This window comes from Giraffa tippelskirchi, chromosome 12 (genome assembly GCF_054371585.1).
Source record: "Giraffa tippelskirchi isolate mGirTip1 chromosome 12, T2T-mGirTip1v1.2.pri, whole genome shotgun sequence".
Lineage (NCBI taxonomy): Eukaryota > Metazoa > Chordata > Mammalia > Artiodactyla > Giraffidae > Giraffa > Giraffa tippelskirchi.
The window spans coordinates 120076026-120098057 of NC_137286.1; the positions used below are offsets into that span (position 1 = coordinate 120076026).

The 22032-nt window shown below is 37.8% G+C and overlaps 1 protein-coding gene across 17 annotated transcripts in view; it reads left to right on the top strand.

Annotated features, from left to right (window-relative positions):
• Positions 1-22032, top strand: part of SCEL (sciellin) — a 344029-nt gene that overhangs the window by 117306 nt on the left and 204691 nt on the right. Inside the window, exon 1 of one of the 17 annotated variants that reach the window (XM_081550025.1) lies at positions 6746-6852. The exons of 15 other annotated variants lie outside the window; for them this stretch is intronic. The gene's annotated coding sequence lies outside the window, so the exon portion shown is untranslated. Of the gene's footprint in view, positions 1-6745; positions 6853-22032 lie in introns of those variants that run through there. One more of the 17 variants, XM_081550031.1, reaches the window with a different exon arrangement.

Below are 22032 nucleotides of genomic sequence, written 5' to 3' on the forward strand. Positions count from 1 at the left end.
GACTCTCAAGAGTCTTCTCCAACACCACAGTTCAAAAGCATCAATTCTTCGTCGCTCAGCTTTCTTCATCGTCCAACTCTCACATCCATACATGACCACTGGAAAAACCATAGCCTTGACTAGACAGATCTTTGTTGACAAAGTAATGTCTCTGCTTTTTAATATGCTATCTAAGTTGGTCATAACTTTCCTTCTAAGGAGTAAGCGTCTTTTAATTTCATGGCTGCAATCACCATCTGCAGTGATTTTGGAGCCCAGAAAAATAAAGCTTGTCATTGTTTCCTCTGTTTCCCCATCTATTTGCCATGAAGTGATGGGACTGGATGCCATGATCTTAGTTTTCTGAATGTTGAGCTTTAAGCCAACTTTTCCACTCTCCTCTTTCACTTTCATCAAGAGGCTTTTTAGTTCTTCTTCACTTTCTGCCATAAGGGTGGTGTCATCTGCATATCTGAGGTGATTGATATTTCTCCCGGCAATCTAGATTCCAGCTTGTGCTTCATCCAGCCCAGCGTTTCTCGTTATGTACTCTGCATATAAGTTAAATAAGCAGGGTGACAATATACAACCTTGATGTACTCCTTTTCCTACTTGGAACCAGTCTGTTTCCATGTCCAGTTCTAACTGTTGATTCCTGACCTGCATACAGGTTTCTCAAGAGGCAGGTCAGGTGGTCTGGTATTCCCATCTCTTTCAGAATTTTCCACAGTTTATTGTGATCCACACAGCCAAAGGCTTTGTCATAGTCAATAAAGCAGAAATAGATATTTTTCTGGAACTCTCTTGCTTTTTCGATGATCCATCAGATGTTGGCAATTTGATTTCTGGTTCCTCTGCCTTTTCTAAAACCAGCTTGAACATCTGGAAGTTCACGGTTCACGTATTGCTGAAGCCTGGCTTGGAGAATTTTGAGCGTTACTTTACTAGAGTGTGAGATGAGTGCAACTGTGTGGTAGTTTGAGCATTCTTTGGCATTGCCTTTCTTTGGGATTGGAATGAAAACTGACTTTTTACAGTCCTGTGGCCACTGCTGAGTTTTCCAAATTTGAAGGCCTGAGGTACATTGGAGTCCACTATCTATAAAGGGTCTATATGTATAGACCATTTTAATTATTTTGATGGTTACTGTTGTATCTTTTGAAAATGAAAATTTGTTCTTGAGTAGAATCAAACTTGGCCAGATTTTCTTAACAGTTTGGCTGCAGTATCACACTATTGGAACATGCTTAGTCACTCCTTTGTGCCAGATTCTCTGTGACTCTGTGGACTGTAGCCCACCAGGCTCCTCTGTCTATGGGTATTCTCCAGGCAAGAATACTGGAGTGGGTTGCCATACATCCTCCAGGGGATCTTCCCAACCCAGGGATCAAACCCAGGTCTCCCACATTATAGGCAGATCCTTTACCAACTGAGCCACCAGGGCACCCCACACTATTGGCACATGTATTTTGTCACTAGCTTTTACAAGAATAGAGTAGGTATAGATTTAAAGCAGATCTATATTTTATTCCAATAATCTGAGAACTTTATATGTTATTCTGTGAAATGCTTGAGTCACTGTAAATTTCACCTATCATCTATGTAGCTAAGCAGTTGGAAGACCAAATTACAGTAAATAAAATCTAAACATTTATCACTAAAGAATATCACTGAGCAGGTCAAATTTGTCTTTTGTAAGTCAGAATTTTTTGGTTAGTGAAAAAATTTAAAGTGAAATAAATGTATTTAGTATTTTGCAGGTCTTTAGGAAAATGTTATGTCATGCCTCTGTTATTTTACTGTATGAAGAAAGCATAAATATATCTTTTGGGAAGTCAGGTGTTCTTTGAAAAGGTTTTGAACATAGTTGGTCTTTGAGAATAAAAAAGTCTCTGTTAGCAGTAACAGGGACTAACAGACTAAGAGCTGTCTTAGCAACAGATAACTCTGATAGTTCACTGCATTTTAGCAATAAGAATGAAGAAATCTTTGTCAGAATCATGTATTCATTTACTTGTCAACAATGCCTGTCATCATAAAGCCTAGGTGAAAATTGTTCTTTCAAGATTTATCATGTTTTCCAGTTCAAAAAACTTCTATAGCCAAAATGGCACTGAAATCCAAAATATCAAATTCTTTCCCTCTCAGCTTTGTCTGATTTGCCAATTGCTCCCTGAACTTTGGCAACTTTCAACAAATCAGGTTGATTAATTCCTTAAATTTCTGATTCCAGTCCCATTAGTTTACATGGATGAAAACTTTATTGTGAAGATGAAAAAATTATCTCAACTAGACTTATGGAAATCATTGCCAGTTTTTGCTTTGTGTAATTTTATTAAAAGTAAAGTTGAAAAAAATCAATTTTCTGGGATAATAGTAAATTATGTGAGTGCTAGTTTTTCCTAAAGTGGCTCTTTACTAATTTTATCTTTGACAATTTCCATTACTGTGTCTATAGTACAACATTCTTTCCCTACATTTCAAAACAGATATTAAAACATAAGGAATACTTTGGGAAAATAATGGTTGACAATCTATTATTGTTTAACATTGGGGATCAAATGATTGAAAAAAAATGGAAGCTTTAAAACAGTGATTTTGTTCATGATTAAAGTTTGTTTTTAAATTCATACTTTAAGTGACACAAAATTGTATATTTATCAGTGAAGTTCTTTTTGGTTTCAGAGTAAATTTTGGTTTTCTACTATAAATTTTTATTGTACATATTTTGATTTTCTAGTGTCATTAGCTTCCCTTTTCCTCTCTAATATGATTTACTTATATCTTTCACTTCATGATTAATGATTTTTTATCACATCACATTTCTATTCCATGTTGTCTAATAACAGCTGCATCTATTATTATACCTTTCATTCCATGCATGATTCCTTCTCTTATTCCCTCTGACCTGGTATGGAACTTGTGTGTGTATTTATCTGGGTTTTTTGCAATACTAAGCAGGCCTTCCAGGGATTTACTCAAGATTTATTGAGCACCTAGGACATGCCAATCAGTGTGCTATATTTTAGAGATAAGATAAAGATAGTCCCTTTGAGCTCTTTAAGATTAAGGGTTATGTCTTTTTCATCCTGTATCTCTAGTGTTGGACACACGCCTAACCCATAGCACACCTTCCATAAAATTGTTCATGAAAGTATTCCCCCAAACCCACCTACCCTGTGAAGTATTCCATCTATACTGACTATTTCCTCTTAGTTCCAATAATGTTTGTTCAAATTTGGGGGACCATTCCATGTACCAATCAGTAAAATATGGAGGGGGGGGCAAATATTATTCTTTGATTTCCAAATGACATTGACGACTATGGCAGTAATTGCCTGGGTACAAGGAATGCACACTGCAAAGATCGCTTCAGGGACTTCATTGCTGCTTTGAGCTGGGTCGGAATGAAGCATTTGGGTGAGTTGCTGACTCTCTGGTTAGGATGTCTGCTGTAGAAAAAGCAATCAACCTGTGTAGCACTAGCTTCATGAGGCTGCGTCTGAAGTATACCTTTTCGTGACCCAGAGACCAAAAAGCTGATGAATGTGCAATGTAAGATGACATTAGTTTGTGTATTTTGAAAGTTTACAGTATAATAAATTGTATTCATATCACAAATGAAGAGAATAATACATAGTAAGACATGTAAAATCAAGACATTTGTGAAATTAATTTGATTTTTACTTCTGAGTAAAACAGCACACACATATTTTTAAACTTCAGAAATGCATTCCAGAAAAATCTTAATCACTATTTCCTGACCCATCTTCCCTGGGTAATCAAAATGACATGTTCACATTCAATCATTCAATTATTCACTGCTTGACCTTGCAAACTTGGCTTAATATAATTTCTTTTCAGCCAAACTACTTCCTAGAACTGTGAAACCACTGGATTTATACTTGAAAGAGTCAATTTGTGTATTGTATGGCATTGGGTCATGTCCTTCTGAAATCTCATTCTTTGTTTTGCCCAGTTTTCTTGTGAAGAATGCATTGCTGACTAATTTTAACAGCTCCTCCCTTTTTTTCTAGATAAGGTGTTAGTCTTTATGCTTTGCAGAGTTTTGCCTTTTTCAAGATCAGACTTGTTCAATGCCATTTCCTTCCTTCATTTGTTTCCTTTGTGAGGAAATTACCATTTCAGGGGCAAAGGAGTTGATAAAAGATAACTCTCACAGTCAAGTCTGTTTTAGGATATGAAAGGAGGATATGAAAGGAGTCTACTTCAAGGGGAGGCTTAAATGACTGAGAAGAGAAAAGAAGCAAAATGAAATCTAACAATCTAAAGAACAAAGACATAGAATTTGAAATAAAAAATATAAATCTATCTATACATTTCTGACATATTTAATCATAATTTTAACCAAAGTTCTTTGTCCATAAGCCTTCACGCAAGTTCAAAATATTGTTCAGTTAATTTTTACTTTCATCTAAAATAAATTTTGTCAAGCATGTTCTTGTTAAAATATTTTAGAACCAAACCCACAACACAATTACATCTAATTACATCTCCAGAAATGAAATTAGGCTTTCTAAAGGAACATCAATCTACTTAGAAGTGTGAGATCCATATTTTTAAGCTTGTATTTACACAGATGCTTTTTTTCTATAGGCAGCATGATGCAGTGGAAAGAATACGAGATTCTGGAATTAGAAAAACTGGGCATGATTCCCAGACTCTGTGCTACCAGCTGTGTGACCTTGGGAAAGTCACTTAATCCATCGGAGGCTTGTTTTCCTGCCTATCAAATGAAAAATGAAAGATACCAAACTTTCAGGTTCGGTGTGCCAATTAAATTGTGAAATTACTTTGTAAGTCATAAAGCATATTGCAAAGGCTAATTATTTTATTTCAGATTAATTCAAATATCGCTCTAAATTGGTATGTCCCCAAACAAAACAAATGACTGCTAATGCCTGTAGTTCTATCTTAATTTTTTTCCCCCTTTGGAGAAAACTTTTAATTAGCCAACTGTCCATGTGTCTGAAAATCTTAAAAGAATTATTGTATACTTGAATCAAATACAAAAAATATATAAGACTCCTTTAAGAGAACCTCCTTGAGGCTGAATCATTTTACCCTTATCTCAAGTTTGGTTCTATTCCCAAGTTGGTTCTATGCTGAAACCAAACCTGTTCTCCTTCAGAGAAGCCCCTTTAGGCTGTGAATTATGTAAGTGAGAAAAATGTTTAAATGAAAGCATATACACATAAGGGCAGTTTATTCATTCCATGAAGTAGGTACAGTGCCAAGGATCCACTCTACTCTTAGAGGTCAATGAAAATGTTTTACTCTCTTTTGAAATTGGAAGAAAGAAATGAACTTTAGGTCAAAGAAAATGTTGTAGTATACAATATTATGGGGCTTCCCAGGTGGCACAGTATTAAAGAATCCGCCTGTCAATGCAGGAGACTCAAGAAACGTGGGTACCATCCCTGGGTCGGGAAGATTCCCCTGGAGGAGGACATGGCAACCCACTTCAGTATTCTTGGCTGGGAAATCTCAGGGACAGAGAAGCCTGGTGGGCTACAGTCCCCGGGGGTCGCAAAGAGTAGGACATGATTCAGTGACTGAGCACACACACATACAAAATTATATATTTATCTTTATACCAGTAAGTCATAAATGTAACTTGTAACATTTATTGTAGCCCTGGGTAAGCTAAGATGAATTCTTTGAGGAGTCCAGTTATCTGCAGTTCAAGGCACACGAAGGCATTGCTCCAACAGAGGTGACATTGTCAGGAATCATAGATGTGGAGCAATTAGTTCTATCTTGGGAAATAGGAAAGGCTTTGCAGATTGTTGTGCTGTTTAGGCTTCGCAGAGCTGATATATACTTCACTTAGTTGAGGATAATTATGTTTTCTACAGGTGAAAATGGTGGGAAGGGCATTTCTGGGAGAAAAAGCAGCATAAACCAAGGGATAGGGCTATGGAGAGAGGGTGTTGGATCTTGGCAGTGGTCAATAACCAATAATGTCTTCCTCAGTATAAAATCATAAGGGAAAATTCTGTTACTTCTGTTGCTAAATCTTACTCAAGTAGTTCTTGTCCAGTATTTTGCATGAAAATATTTTAGAGCTCAACTCCAAATTACATGAACATCTGTGGCAATACCTAATGAGTAAGCAATTGGTTCTTCAAAGAGCTAATGAGCTTAGAAAGAATTACTAGGGATATTGTATCAAGAATAAGCAAAGTATTTTATGTAACAGTTTGTCTTTGATTGCAAGCAGTAGGAACTGATGCTATCTAATTCAAACAGAAAAGAAACAGAAGGGGGAAGAAAGAAAGGATGCTGTTCCTACAAACACATATGATAATCTTTTTTAACTTTGAGTGGTTTTCTCCTTTCCCCACAACTGAACCAAGTAATGGAGAAGGAAATGGCAACCCACTCCAGTGTTCTTGCCTGGAGAATCCCAGGGACGGGGGAGCCTGGTGGGCTGCCGTCTATGGGGTCGCACATGACTGAAGCGACTTAGCAGCAGCAGCAGCAGAACCAAGTAAGCTCCACCTACACAGGTTCTATTTAACCCCAGAGACCACTGGACCAATCCCATCCTTTGTCAGCACCTCTAGGTCAATACTTAGGTTACCCAGCACCAAATATGCAAACATCTGATATGTGCTCAGCTTTTTTAATAGCATGTGTGCCTTGCTTCAAGGCTGATATGAATTATGTGGTTAGCACACTGTGTTTTATCTTGTTCCTCAAAACAAGTCCTCACATAATAGCCTAATTCTTTGGTCCTCTTTCCTCTTATCAATGTCTCTCTGTTCCCCGTCAACCACATCTCTGCTTTTCATCTCCAAGGACCTATGAGCAGCGTGGTTACTCATGCCGTAACAATGCATTTGACTGGTAATTAATACTGGTATATTCTTACCTATTAAGGCATCCTTTGGCAGGGTCATGCTATCTGTTCTGATTACTTGGTGCTCATATATGTACCAGTGGTTAGATATGTTCATGTCATTCCTGCCCATAATCAGCATTTAATTTGATGTATCTGATGGCATCATTGGAATCTCATTGTGAAGATAGTAAATGTAGATCTTTTGTGTGGTGAAATGTTACCCCTCCTCTTCCTTTGTAGGATCAGCTAGAAGTATTTGTCCACCAGAAAATGTTATTTTCAGAACTGGACTGTTTTTGTTACTTAAAAGGCTAGGCATGCATGACTCTAATCAGAACTATTTACTGATTAGACTTTTAGTATATGTTTGACAAATATGCCAGATATTAGGGACAAAAGGATAAATTGGCAATGAATTTTGTCTGCAAGGAACTCACTGAGTAGGGCTTCTATTCATGAATTTTCATTTTTATTACTTTATTCAGAACTTTATTCCCAGGTAGCTCAAATAGTAAAGAATCTGCCTGCAATTCAGGAGACCTGAGTTCAATCCCTGGGTCAGGAAGATCCCCTGGCGAAGGGCATGGCATTCCAGTATTCTTGCCTGGAAAATTCCATGGACAGAGGAGCCTGGTGGGATACAGTCCGTGGAGTCGCAAAGAATCAAACACGACTGAGTGACTAACACTTTCACTTTATATTTGTTAATTTTAAAATTATGGTAGATTTACTGACTTAAAAATGTGTATGATTAATTAGATTCAGAAATATGTTTGAGAGTATTACAATTTGCTTGAAAGGTGGTTGGATAGACCTTTGGAAAAATCCATGCAAGTAATCTGTCATATGCTCCTTTATCTGTCCGTCCGTCCATCCATCCATCCATCCATCCATCCATCCATCTAGTTATCTGGTTATTGGATTCATCTGTCTTCCAGGAAATGTGCTTACAAACACAAGAAGACTCCCAAGGAGCTTACAGACTAGTGTAGAAATAAACACACAAATGAGCAATTACAATGCACTTATGGAGGTAAATTTACATGTGGATGAATTCACATAAGTTCCAGGGAATATAGTGAAAATGATCCTATAATCTGGAGGATGTAGATCTGGATTTGAATTCCAGCTTGGTTCTTGTTAAAGCTATGGCTTCAGGTGACTTGGGCTTTCCTGATGATGGCTCTGCAGGTAAAGAATCTGCCTGCAATGCAGAAAACTCAGGAGACTTGGGTTCCATCCCTGGGTTGGGAAAGTCCCTTGGCGGAGGAAATGGCAACCCACTCTAGTATTCTTGCCAAGATAATCATGGACAAAGGAGCCTGGCAGGCTACAATCCAAAGGGTCACAAAGGGTTGGGCTTCCCTTGTGGCTCATCTGGTAAAGAATCGCCTGCAATGCGGGAGACCTGGGTTCGATCCCTGGATTGGGAAGATCCTCTAGAGAAGGGAAAGGCTACCAACTCCAGTATTCTGGCCTGGAGAATTCCATTGACTCTATAGTCTGTGGGGTTGCAAAGAACTGGACACAACTGAGCAACTTCTACTTCACTTCACAAAGAGTTGGACACTCACTGAGTGACTGAGCCATCTCCTCGAGTGACTTATTTAACAACTTTATGTCCTAGTGTCCTCATCTATTATATATTCATAATGTCATTTTTCTGATACACAACAAATGCCCATCATGTTACCTACCTTCTTTCTATCTCCTCAGCTCTCTATCGTTCATCTCTAAACTTTGGTTTCTTTATCTCAGAATGGAAAGGCTTTATGACTTAGGAATGATCTCCCAATCTTGAAAAAAGTGCATTCATTACTTATGGTCAAAATATGCAGTGTGTTTTGTAAATACAGTAAAGCTTTATTAATAGCCTTGATTAGTCTCAAATATACCCTCTTTTTCAGGACTTGGCACAACCCGTACCTGCAGATCTCTGTCCCTTGTGCTAACCTGGCTAACACCTGCTCATCTTTCAGGTCTCTGGCTAGAGGTTGCTTCCCCCCAGAGTATTCCCACAGGTGATCTCCAGGGGTCTGGTCTGTGAATTTCTCTGGACTCTACTCACCCTATCAAAATAGCCACAACAGTACAGCAATGGCACGTAAATGGCAAAATTTGAGATCCCTAATCTTCTAGGGTGTTTCCCTTTAAAAAATGTCAGTGATAATGACTCTTCCAATAGACCCTTCTGGGAGCAACTTTATTGTTAGCTCTAGAGAAAGAGAATCTATTTATATTTCATCCTCTCAATGCAAAAGGTGGATACTAATTATTAATGGCTAATATGTATAAATCATTCAGTACATGCCAGGCACTATGCCAGGCACCCTATATGCATTATTTCGTTTACTCCTCACATTCACTTTAAGGAACAGGTTTATGAATAAAACAGGCGTACAGATGAAGAAGCAGTGACTTCAGAAGTTCAAATAAACTGCTTACCATTACACAGATTCAGTTCAGTTCAATTCAGTCACTCAGTCATGTCCGACTCTTTGTGACCCCATGGACTATAGCACACCAAGCTTCCCTGTCCATCACCAACTCCCGGAGCTTGCTCAAACTCATGTCCATCGAGTTGGTGATGCCATCCAACCATCTCATCCTCTGTCATCCCCTTCTTCTCCTGCCTTCAATCTTTCCCAGCATCAGGGTCTTTTCCAATGAGTCAGTTCTTTGCGTCAGGTGGCCAATGTATTGGAACTTCAGCTTTAGCATCAGTCCTTCCAATGAATATTCAGGGTTGATTTCCTTTAGGATTGACTGGTTTGATCTCCTTGCAGTCCAAGGGACTCTCAAGAGTCTTTTCCAACACCACAGTTCATAAGCATCAAGTCTTTGGTGCTCAGTTTTCTTTATGGTCCAACCCTCACATCCATACATGACTACTGGAAAAGCCATAGCTTTAACTAGACGGACCTTTGTCAGTAAAGTAATGTCTCTGCTTTTTCATATGCTGTCTAGGTCAGTCATAGCTTTTCTTCCAAGGAGCAAGCGTATTTTAATTTCATGGCTGCAGTCACCATCTGCAGTGATTTTGGAGCCCAAAAAGAGAAAGTCTGTCACTATTTCCATTGTTTCCCCATCTATTTACCATGAAGTGATGGGACTGGATGGCGTGATCTTTGTTTTTTGAATGTTGAATTTTAAGCCAATTTTTTCACTCTCCTCTTTCACTTTCATCAAGAGGCTCTCTAGTTCTTCTTTGTTTTTTGCCATAATGTTAACATACTGTAAGCTGTGAGACAAAGCAAGGCCAAGAAAGCCCCAAACATCAAGCTTCAAAATAAAAGCCATAACACTATTGGCTTAACAATAGCTTTTCAGGGAGAGAGGAAAAAAAACCGGCCTTATATACACACAGCAGTTCTGAGATGATCCTGAGGTCACATGCATTTGAATTGAGGAGCGTCAGAGGCAAGTTTGAACTCAGGACTATATGGCTTCAGAACCAATATTTTTACTCTGCTCTTCCAATTCAAAACATCAGTCCTCAACTACAAGATACTTGTGAAATGCCCATGAAGAAAATAAAATTCTTATAGAAAATTGTGAAAATGGGAAAATATAAAACCAAAGGAAAATATAAAAAATGCCCCCAAATCAAAACAAAAAACACCCATTAAATTCAAACTTGCCAGCAACATTTAAAATAAATACATAAAATATAGACTGTGTATTATGTACCTGTCACTTTATATAATTTATCTCATTTAGTCTTCTTAACAGTTGTATAAAGTAAATGTATTATTCTAATCCATATTTAACAAGTGAGGAACTGAGGCACAGAATCTGCCCAGTTTATATACTAATAAAAGGTAGAGTTTGTATTAGATCTAGAGAGACCACAAACTGTGGAACTGGTAGAAAATTCTATAATTTCCCAGATCACAAGGATGCAGCAATGTTTTCTGAATAATTGGATGAAGTTAGTCAAGAGAAATGTTTGCTATTGAAGCAAGGCTTTTATCCTGGGGAATCTGGTTTGCTTTGGAAATGAGATCCTTCCATATCCTCTATTTTCTACCAGATGTTAATTTTGCCAGCTTCCGTTTTGACAATCATGGTAATTTTAGGAACATGATCCCATGAAAGCCTAAAAGTAACTATGCATTGTAATATTTGGATACCTATTTTAGTGTACCTAGACTAAAAGCTCTTTGTGTTCAGGTGGTATTGTTTGTTCTTAGGTATATCACTGTCTGGGACAGCCAAGGAACTCAAAACATACTTGTCAAATGAATAAACCATATAGGAAATTGAGTACAAGCAATTTGGATTTAAGATTAAACAAAGTATATGCATATCATGAAGAATGTATTATCAAAGAATTAAACAAAGAATACATATCATGTGGTCACCAGGCCACAACCAACCTCTACAGGGCCTTTTAAAAATTAGAAGAGTTATCCCTCTGGTTCGATAAATTAGGAAAAGGCATCCACTTGATAGATGGGTTCTTTCTGACTTCCTCTCTGTTCACCCTCTCCCAACCCCAGAAGATAGCCTCCTCTGGAGAGCTATGGAGTCCAGCTAAGCAAATAAAGCTTAGACTTCCAAACTCATTTGCACCCACCTTGATCATATGCATTTAAGCAGTGCACAAAATATATAACTGTATGGGGTGGTCTAGTTAATTTCATTTTCTCCTTGATTTTTTTTTTGGAGGGGTAGGGCAAGTGTCCTTTTGTATTTCTCAATCAAGAAAGTACCAGTCTGCCTAGTCTGAAAAGATATAAAATGATTACATTCTAATGATTTATACCTTATTAAACATCCATTTCATGCTTTATTTTTCAAGGAAAATGCATTAGGTAGATTAGTTCCTTCCCTTCTAATGAAGTGAAGTTAAGTCGCTCAGTCGTGTTCGACTCGTTGCGACCCCATGGACTGTAGCCTACCAGACTCCTCAGCCCATGGAATTTTCCAGGCAAGAGTACTGGAGTGGGTTGCCATTTCCTTCTCCAGGGGATCTTCCCAACCCAGGGATCGAACCCGGGTCTCCCACACTACAGGCAGATGCTTTACCATCTGAGCCACCAGGGAAGCCCTTCTAATATTGTAATCTAAAATAATAGGCCCTTTTGAGATTTTGAAAGCCAAAAACATTGAACTCTGAGCCTGGATATTTTAGGAATGAAACATTCAGTGAATTTTCTTATTTTCTTGTGAGTTCTTATTTTGTGTTAGAAGAGCCACTAGAAAAAAGAAAAATGCGCTTAAAAAATTAGCCAAAGCCACAGTCTAAAAAACTTGAAATCACTTTTTTCTCTTCCAGACACATGCACAGCTTTTCTGTGCTAGGTAAGAATTTAGGGGCAACCTAAGTAACAGCAAAAAAAACCCACAGAAATTCAGTTGGAATTAGCAGCTCTCTAAACAGCTCCATTTAATTGCATGTTACCATCATAATGATAGTTCTTCAAAAGGAATTTGTTAAAGCTGAAATCTTAAAACTCCATTTCATCTCACTTAGACGTATATACATTCCAAATATTAAGGAATTAAAACCAACATTTACTTTGTGTTTACTTTTAATAAGGACTACAGAATCTTTCTTTAATTTTAGACACTATTAGAGGAAAAGAATGTTTCAATTCAGTTTGCCAATCCTCAGGTTAGACTATTGATTTCCTGTCTCCAAATCCATTTAGAAATGTAATCTCTGTGGATGCATTTTAGTATCTATTGTCCCTTTAATCCTCATCTTTTCCTTTAAGTTTCTCATTCATTAAGCTGAAGCAACAAAGCAGGGAAAATCTTGATGATGAAGAAGAGAACTTCACTAGCTCTGAGCTGTGATTCACTCTATTGTGTGGGTGGTGTCCGGATATAAGTGGGCTCTGTTTTTCCCATTGGTAAACAGGGCAGAGACAACTCTGACAGGAGAACACTTGAGCATTAGTGAAAAACATTACCTAAGTGTTTGAAGAAAAGCTAATCCTAGTGTTAGGACTGCTAATGCCTTCCAATATTGGTTGCATGAGTGCTAAGTCACTTCTCGCTTTAATAAATAAATAAAGTGAAGTCGCTCAGTCGTGTCCGACTCTTTGTGACCCTATGGACTGTAGCCCACCAGGCTCCTCAGTCCATGGGATTTTCCAGGCATGAATACTGGAGTGGGTTGCCATTTCCTTCTCGCTTTAATAGAAACATTAATTTGTAGCATTTTAAAAATGATGTTGTTTCCTGATGTCAAAGCACTTTTTCTGGTTCAAGTTGGTTTTACCATTGGCTTTTACCAAGAAAGAGCACACCCTACGGGCTTCCCTGGTGGCTCAGATGGTAAAGAAAGTGCACACCCTGGACTGGCCTCTACGTGCACCAGTAGGACTGGAAAACAGAGGGTTTGGGTCAGCAGGGAAACAGTTTTGAGTGGTAATTAAAGAGCAAGGGTTTTAAAGACTTGCCTTTGAACTCCAGCTTGTATCTTACTGCATGAACTTGGGCAAATTGTTTAATCTCTAAAAGGCTTTGTTTTCTTCTTTTACAACAGAACCTACTCTAAATGATCGTTTAAAGGATTAAGTTAGACAGTGATAGTGCAAGTAAAGCATTTAGCGCATTACCTGGCACTTAGTTCTCAGTAAGTGATAGCTTTTTTCTGCCATTTACATACAATCCTGGAGCATCTCTTTTGGTCTGAAATTTCCTTCTCAGAGGTTGAATTGTTAAGTCCTAGGAACAGCTAAAATGAAACAAAACTTTGGAGACTTTTAAGTTTATACAAAATATATTGCCAAGAGTAGCTACCAAATTAGCCTTAATATGCTTTAAAGGGTTTCCAATGAACTTGATTAGATATATACTACAAATAAAAATAATAATGATAAAGCTTATAAAGATAATAACATTAAAGATTTCTCTTTGTTCAAGGTAAACTTTATTTTCCAGTGACTTTAAATATACAATTTTAAGTACTTATAACGATGGCAAAATGATGTATCATTTTTCATATTTTATAGATAAATCAGTCTCAGAGAGATTATAGAAACTGTCAAAGGCTGCACAACTAGTAAACAGAAGACCTGGGATTCAAAACCACATCTTTGTTTTGCTGTTTAGTCTTTGTTCTTTCTACTACACCAGCTTTATGCTCAGAGGATATGCCAAAAGTTCCAGGAAGTGTGTCCTTCCATTTACAGGGAGTGATAATCAGCAGGTGGTTTTGTCTCCTCAGTGAATACTAAATATTTTGCTGCCAATTTCACAATTTACATTCAGAATCCTACATTCTCTCCTTTGCTAGAATCCAGAATCCCTTTAGCTGATTAAATTATTTCCATTGGTGTGGATTTCAATTCAGTCTAATAGCAACAAGACCCCATCTTGACAAAGGATGTGCTGCTGTTAGGGGTTTTTCTGAGATGCAGTTCTTTCATAACGTTTTCAGTGAGATGAATCTGAGGACAACGTTATTCTTATCTGTCCAGTCCATGGCAGATAAAAATTATATTGTGGGAAATACTGTTACTTCTAGTGGATCTTATCATAAGATTTAAAAAATCATGTAAAAGAAAGAAGAATCAATATATTGTTAGGAGAACAGATCACAGTGTTAGGAGGTCACATCAAAGATGAATAAGACATGGACAGCTTAGTAGGAAGAGACAGAGCTAGTAACAAGATTAAAGGTACCAGGAGAGAGAAACGTGCACGATAAAGTAGGGGCAAAAAGGAGGGGGGTGGTCTGACTTATGGGAATTCAGAAAATTCCTCAAAAAGTTAAAAATCATTTAACTGAGTGTTGAACAGTGAGTGTATGCTTCCAGATGATGGAGGAGAAGAAAGGAGTGTGCAGAGAAGTTAAAGCTCACATGATGAAGTCAAGTGTCAGACAACTTGGAAACAGATCAATAGAAATTATCCAAGAGGGACACACAACAGAAAACAAGCCAAATGTAGACCTACGTCCAACCGTGTCAGCAATTACTTTAAATGTTCACGAACTAAACCTGTGCTGTTTAGTATGGCTGACACTGCCATATGTGGCTATTTAATTATAAATTAATTAAATTAAATACAATTTAAAAAATTCAGTTTCTCAATTGTATTGGCCATATCTCAAGTGCTCAATAGCTACATGTGGATAGTGGCTACCATATTATATAGTCCAGAGGGAGAGCATGTCCATCATCCCAGAAAAGTTCTATTAGACAATGTTGGAAACAGAGATCAAAATGAACTTTAAAAAATTACATATTGTCTATAAGAGATACATTTTAAATGTAAAGATATACCATAAAAATGTCAGATAAAACTTTCTTCAAGACAAAGAGTATTATTAGAGGTAAATGGGATCATTTCATAATGATAAAAGAATCAATTCATCAGGAAACCATAACAACTATAAATGTTTATATATATGTGTGGTTTTTTTTTCTTGACACCAACCATTTCTCTGACACCAACTGTGGTCCTACAATTCAATTCAATTGATTCAATTCTGATACTAACTGTTCAGATGTGGTATAACCATAAGAGTAAAGGGCTGAATCCTAGAAGACTGCCCCCCACTTCAGACACCAGCCAGAAGTGGGGTCCCCAGGAGACTTATACTTCTGCCAGACAGAATACAAGTTTGGAGGTTCTCTCGACCCTGCCTCAGATACAATAATTTCCTAAAATGAATCACAGAATTCAGGAAAGTACTTTGCTTAAAAGTTATCTGTTTACTGTAAAGTGTACAACTCAGAACAACAAATGGAAAACATGTATCATGCAAGGTATAAGGGGAAGGGGTGCAGAGCATCCATGTTCTGGGCACATCACCTTCCTGGCACCTTAGGGTGTCCATCAGCCCAGGAGCTCCCCAAACCTGGTCTTTAAGGGTTTTTTATGGAAGTTTTATCATTTAGACACCATTCATTAAATTACTTGTTATTAGACTTCCCAGGTGGTGCTAGTGGTAAAAAACTGCCTGCTAATGCAGGAAACATAAGAGACGTGAGTTCGATCCTTAGGTCAGGAAGATCCCCTGGAGACAGGCATGGATATCCACTCCAGTATTCTTGCCTGGAGAATCCCATGGACAGAGGAGCCTGGCTGGCTACAGTCCATAGGGTTGCAAAGAGCTGTACACCACTGAAGTGACTTAGCATGCAGAAAAGCGACCAGCCCCTCCTAAAGCTATGTAGGGCCCTCCCCTGAGTTATCTCATTAGTATATAAAAAGACAGGAAGTTCCGGCAGTTCTAGGAGCCCTGTACCTCTACCAGGACTGGGGATGAAAACCATATGTTTATTTTTCATTTTATCACAATGGCTAATAACTGTGCTTCCAAATATATGAAGCAAAATTAACAGAATTAAAGGGAGAAATAGGCAATTCCACAGTCATATTTGGAGATTTAAACATTCCTCTCTCACTAATTGATAGACTAGATAAAAAAATCAGTAAGGACATAGATGAAGTGAGCAACCATCATAATCTATCTGATGTTTATAGGAGGCTACACCAAACAACTGGAAAAGACACAGTCTTTAAACATGAGCATGATCCTTACACTATACTGGGCAACAAAATGGGCCTCCATAACTTTGAAAGAATTAAAATTATTGACCTGAACAAAGTAGACTGCCAGTTATTTCTACAGCAAAAATGGGCTTGCTTGGGATCAGCAAAGAAATGCATTTCAGGGTCTGCAATCATGGTGAGCAACTGTGGAATTTGCCAAACAACAAGGGAAGGAGACATCTTTTAATGAGGGGGAAAGGAAGTTATAAAGTAAATAAACAGTCCATTGGAGGAACTGAGACTTCAAGTATGGTGGCTTCTCACTGGTGAGTTGTGACAATCTCTTATTGGCTGAGTTCTTGGTAGGTAAGAGGAAGTCTTCTTTCTTCCTGTTGGAATTTGCTGTCATCAAAGGGTGTGAGGGCTCCCCCTTCTGGTCTCATGACTCTATTTTAATTGAGGTTATGCTTATGAATTTTCACAAAATCATAGAATACGATTTTGAACCACAACAGTTAAATTAAGAATCAATAACAATGACATATCAAGGAAAATCTCATTTTTTTTTGAATTTTGGACTTCTAAATTAACTGTAGATCTAACAATAATAAAAGAATTAGGAAATAGTTAAAACTGAATGATAAAATGGCAATGTATCAAAATGTGTAGAATGTAGCAAAAGTAGCACTTCTAGAGAAATTTAAGTTTTTTTTAATTAATCTATTTTTTTATTGAAGGATGATGGCTTTACAGAATTTTGTTGTTTTCTGTCAAACCTGAACATAAATCAGCCATAGGTATATGTAGGTATACATATATCCCCTCCCTTTTGAACCTCCCTCTGCTCTCCCTCCCCATCCCACCCCTCTAGGTTGACACAGAGCCCCTGTTTGAGTTTTCTGAACCATACAGCAAATTCCCGTTGGCTATCTATTTTACATATGGTAATGTAAGTTTCCATGTTACTCTTTCCATACATCTCACCCTCTCCTCCCCTCTCCCCATGTCCATAAATCTTTTCTCTATGTCTGTTTCTCCACTGCTGCCCTGTAAATAAACTTTTCGATACCATTTTTCTAGATTCCATACATATGGTTAGAATACAATATTTATCTTTCTCTTTCTGACTTACTTCACTCTGTATAATAGGTTCTAAGTTCATCCACCTCTTTAGAACTGACTCAAAATGCATTCCTTTTTATGGCTGAATAATATTGCCTTGTATATATGTACCATAACTTTTTTATCTGTTCAATGGATGTCAGTGGACATCTAGGTTTCTTCCATGTTCTAGCTATTGTAGATAGTGCTGCAGTGAACAGTGGGACACATGTGTCTTTTTCAATTTTGGTTTCCTCAGGGTATATGCCTAAGAGTGGGAATGCTGGGTCATGTTGTGGTTTTATTTCTAGTTTTTTAAGGAATCTCCATACCGTCTTCCTTAGTGGCTGTATCAATTCACATTCCCACCAACGGTGCAAGAATGTTCCCTTTTCTCCACACCCTTTCCAGTATTTATTGTTTGTAGACTTCGGTGATGGCCATTCTGACTGGTGTGAGGTGGTATCTCATTGTAGTTTTGATTTGCATTTCTCTAATAATGAGCGGTGTTGAGCAACTTTTCATGTGTTAGCCATCTGTATGTCTTCTTTGGAGAAATGTCTGTTTACGTCTTTTTGAGAAATTTAAGTTTTTAAATGCTTATTTGAGGGAAGAAGAAAGGTCTAAAATCAATGTTGTGAAATTCCCTCTTAAGAAGGTTGGAAATTAAAAGCAAAGCAAAATGAAAATACATAGAAGGAAAGAGATAAGATAAGAGCAGAAGTCAATGGAATTGAAAAAAAACAACAGTATAGAAATTTAACAAAGCCAAAGTCCAGAGGGAAAGAGGCTGAGTGGTCTGGGGATGCCAAATGTGAGGACTACAGGTCTGAGGGGGTTGAATGCCCCTCAGTGTTGCCAGGTCTTTGTAGAAACATCCATCATGGGGGTCCTGTTGACACTGTCATTTTGCCTCAGTACAAACAGTGTTGGGAGGCAGGTATTATTTTAATAGCATTTGAAATTTAAAAATGTTAGCATAATCTTATGTTGTGCCTGTCACTTTTCTATGCTTCCATTATCTCTTTCTGCTATTTAGCACCCTTAAAACCTTCTTCTCTATTTCTCGCCACCACTGCCTTTGCTGGCTCACAGCAATATACAGTACAAACCTATGGAGATTTTATTCAGGACCTGAAGGGCTGGGCTTGGTCTTAATACAAGGTCTCCAGGAGAACCATCTCTGGAAGAGAGGGCTCCCTATTCTCGCCTCAGTTTAATATGTTGAAATTTGCAAATGCCATGCACACTTGTAATAATGTCAGTTACAATTTAGTCTATAGGAAATGACCATCTGATCAATAAATTTTTGCTTTTAATTTCCATCTGAGTTGGGATTTTTTGTTTTTTTTTTTTTCCGCTTTAAGTGACATTCACAAAACTCAACAAAACTTTAGATACATTATACATAAGCAATAGAATTTTATTCTTATGCTGTTTCACCATAACATTCTTCAGCTCCATTGTGACTTTTCTTTCATTTTTCTCTCCATGCAAGTGGAGTAAGAAAAAATATGTGTACATATTAAATGAGATTTGATGAAAACTAGAAAATATAGAACTTTGTTATATAGCAATTTGCGAAGTATATAGACTGGGCCACATCATAGATCAAATACTATCCTCTGAAACATAACTCTATGCAATAAAAAATTCTCATCAAAGATATTTTTATTCTATCCGTAAATATCAACATTATAAAGACTCCACTTGGTAGGAGGTAGGAAAGGTAGAACAGAAAGAATGTGCGCTTGAGTCAGACAAACCTGATTTCAAATACTAGCTGTGCACCTAGTATTTCTGTAATCTTATTTCCCTTTGTTGTTGTTGATGTTCAGTCGCCAAGTCATGTCTGCCTCTTTGTGACCCCAGGAACTGCAGCACGCCAGGCTTCCCTGTCCTTCGCTATCTCCCAGAGTTTGCTCAAACTCACGTTCATCGGTGATGCCATCCAACCAGCTCATCCTGTCTCCCACTTCTCCATCTGCCCTCAATCTTCCCCAGCATCAGGGTCTTTTCCAAAGAGTCAGCTCTTCTCCTCAAGTGGCCAAAGTACTGGAGCTTATCCCTTAATGGGTTTGAATGTCAGTTTTCCTACCTCCAGGGTTGCAATGTGCTGTGAAGAGTCCTGGAACACAGGGAATCCTCTGTTTTCTTACCTCCTTGACCTACAACACTATATACCTATAATGCAAATAATTAAGAGGTTTATGCATTTTCGGAGAGCCAGCATGGCAAAGTGAAAAGAACAGAGCCTTTGAGGTTGCACAAAACCAACCTTAGTCTCCTTTGTCACTCCTTGGTCACTGGTGACTTAGGCAAATTAATTAACTTCTTTGAGTTTCTGTTTCCACTATATAAAAGAAAGAGAAGACTGTTTGCAGACACATGAAAATCAATGAGTTGTGATATATAAACATCTAACACAGTGCCTGGCATAATAAATGCTCATTTAAGAGTAGCTGCAGTTATGAATATATTATTTTTGTGCTATTAAGGTTTTTTATTTCTTTTTTAAAGACACATTCTATTTTAATGATCAAAGCCCTCAGGATTACAATCAGCCATGCTAGAGCTCAGAGCAATTTCTGGTTCAAATACTGGATACTTAATTTGATCTCTGCCTCTGTTTATGGGGGCTAGAGAAGAAATCTCATTGTTCCACACACTGCAAGTAGAAAGATGCTCATGAACTCAGTGGAGGTTATCTTTTATGACTCAAGGAATGTAATCTTTAGGATTGATGATTGTTGTTTTTAAGATTTTTTAAAGTTCCATCCAAAGAATTCATATCTCAGATTATTGATTTTTATTTTTTACTTGCCTACTTTTCAGTGCAACATATTAATAGTATATGATCGGGGAGGTAAAGAGCAGTATTTATTTGATTAAAACTTCTTCAGCTTAATTTTCTTGTTGCTAGTGGCAACAAACAAAAAAATAGATCTAAAATGACAGGCAACAACCACAGTGATTAGAGTCTGTGTTTTTATCTTTCCCCAGTTGTAATTTTAAAATAGCCTCTCCAGTGCTTGTGGTCATAAAAATGATTACTATATACACCACTTTAGACATACTGACAAACCACCCACCTAAACAACCCTATTGCACTAATGAACCTTTTCCCAGAGCTTAAAGTCAACTTCAGGCCACATGTGCTGTTGCTACCCTAAATGGCTGTAAAGAAGGTGATATTGTGTATATTATTGAATTATATTCCAAAGTAAATTTTAACTGGTATGTCTTAGATCAGCATAATATTATGCATAGCAGTAGCATTTACACAGTTTTTCTCTTTTTGAAAACAGTATCACTTCCTAAACACACACACACACACACAGTGTGTATCTATTTAAGAATTAGATGGTTTTGATATAGATATGCGAAGAGCTGACTCATTTGAAAAGACCCTGATGCTGGGAAATATTGAGGGCAGGAGGAGAAGGGGACGATGGAGGATGAGATGGTTGGATGGCATCACCGACTCAATGGACATGGGTTTGGGTAGACTCCGGCAGATGGTGATGGACAGGGAGGTCTGGCGTGCTGTGGTTCATGAAGTCGCAAAGAGTCGGATACGACTGAACTGAACTGATATAGATATGTACTAAAATCACTAAAGGAAACTAAAAATACATCCTTGGCAGAGCTGTTCATAATACAGTGAAATTCTATGAGATTACTTTCCAAAGACAAAAAAACATTGAAACAGGAACAGGAAAGTAAGAACTTTACAGAAGCATGCCCCACCTTTGGGATGCATTTGCTGGCTATTCCGAAACTGAATCTGATATCCAGGAACACACTAGAACAGCACGTGACCTTAGTAATAAAGGTCACTCTTCCTCTGTCATCTTCCTCATTTGTAAGCCAGCAGAACCTTCTAGCTCAGGATTTGATCTCTACATGCTGTGATGCTACTTGTCTGACTCCTGACATGTTGCATTCGCTTGGACAGGAGTTCCAGAGGGGTGGCCATGATCAAACTTACAATAAGACTTCAGCTGGTTGAGGAGCTTTTTTGATGAATATCATGTGTGCTAATTTGCATTTCTTAAGGCCAAGAAAATGTTTTCATACCCTCTGTGTTAAAGGGTAGGATTTCTTAGGAGGGATACTGTAGACTGCTAACAGCACTTTTGGGACTGGATCTGGAAGCAAAGTATTGTCTAGTCAGCTGGGAATTAATGAAGCCAGTACTCCCAATGAGGGAAGGCCTTAGCACCCAGATTTGATACTGGATGTCAGTGCAGGGAGAGCCTCTCTGAGCTGAACAAGGTGAGAGGGCAGGGGAGGAAGCCAAGATGAGGCTTAAGAAGATCAAAAACGTTTTGTCTACTTCATAAAACTTCTTTGGGCTGGCACTCAAAACAGTTTCTAATGAATTTTTTTTAAAACTACTCGTCTAGCCAAAGTCACAAAATTAAAGAAGCAGTTTCCCATTTGCTTTTCTTCTAAATCTGTACAACATTGCAACACTCTGCTGTCTCCTTGCTTAAATTTGCCACAGGCATGAAGATCTGACTTTCTAGGCTTTGAGTCCGGGTTGGCTCTGAGTGAAGATTGCCAGTGTGCAGGTTATTAAACTAAAGAAAGGATGACTATAAACTGTTAAATGCTTACCT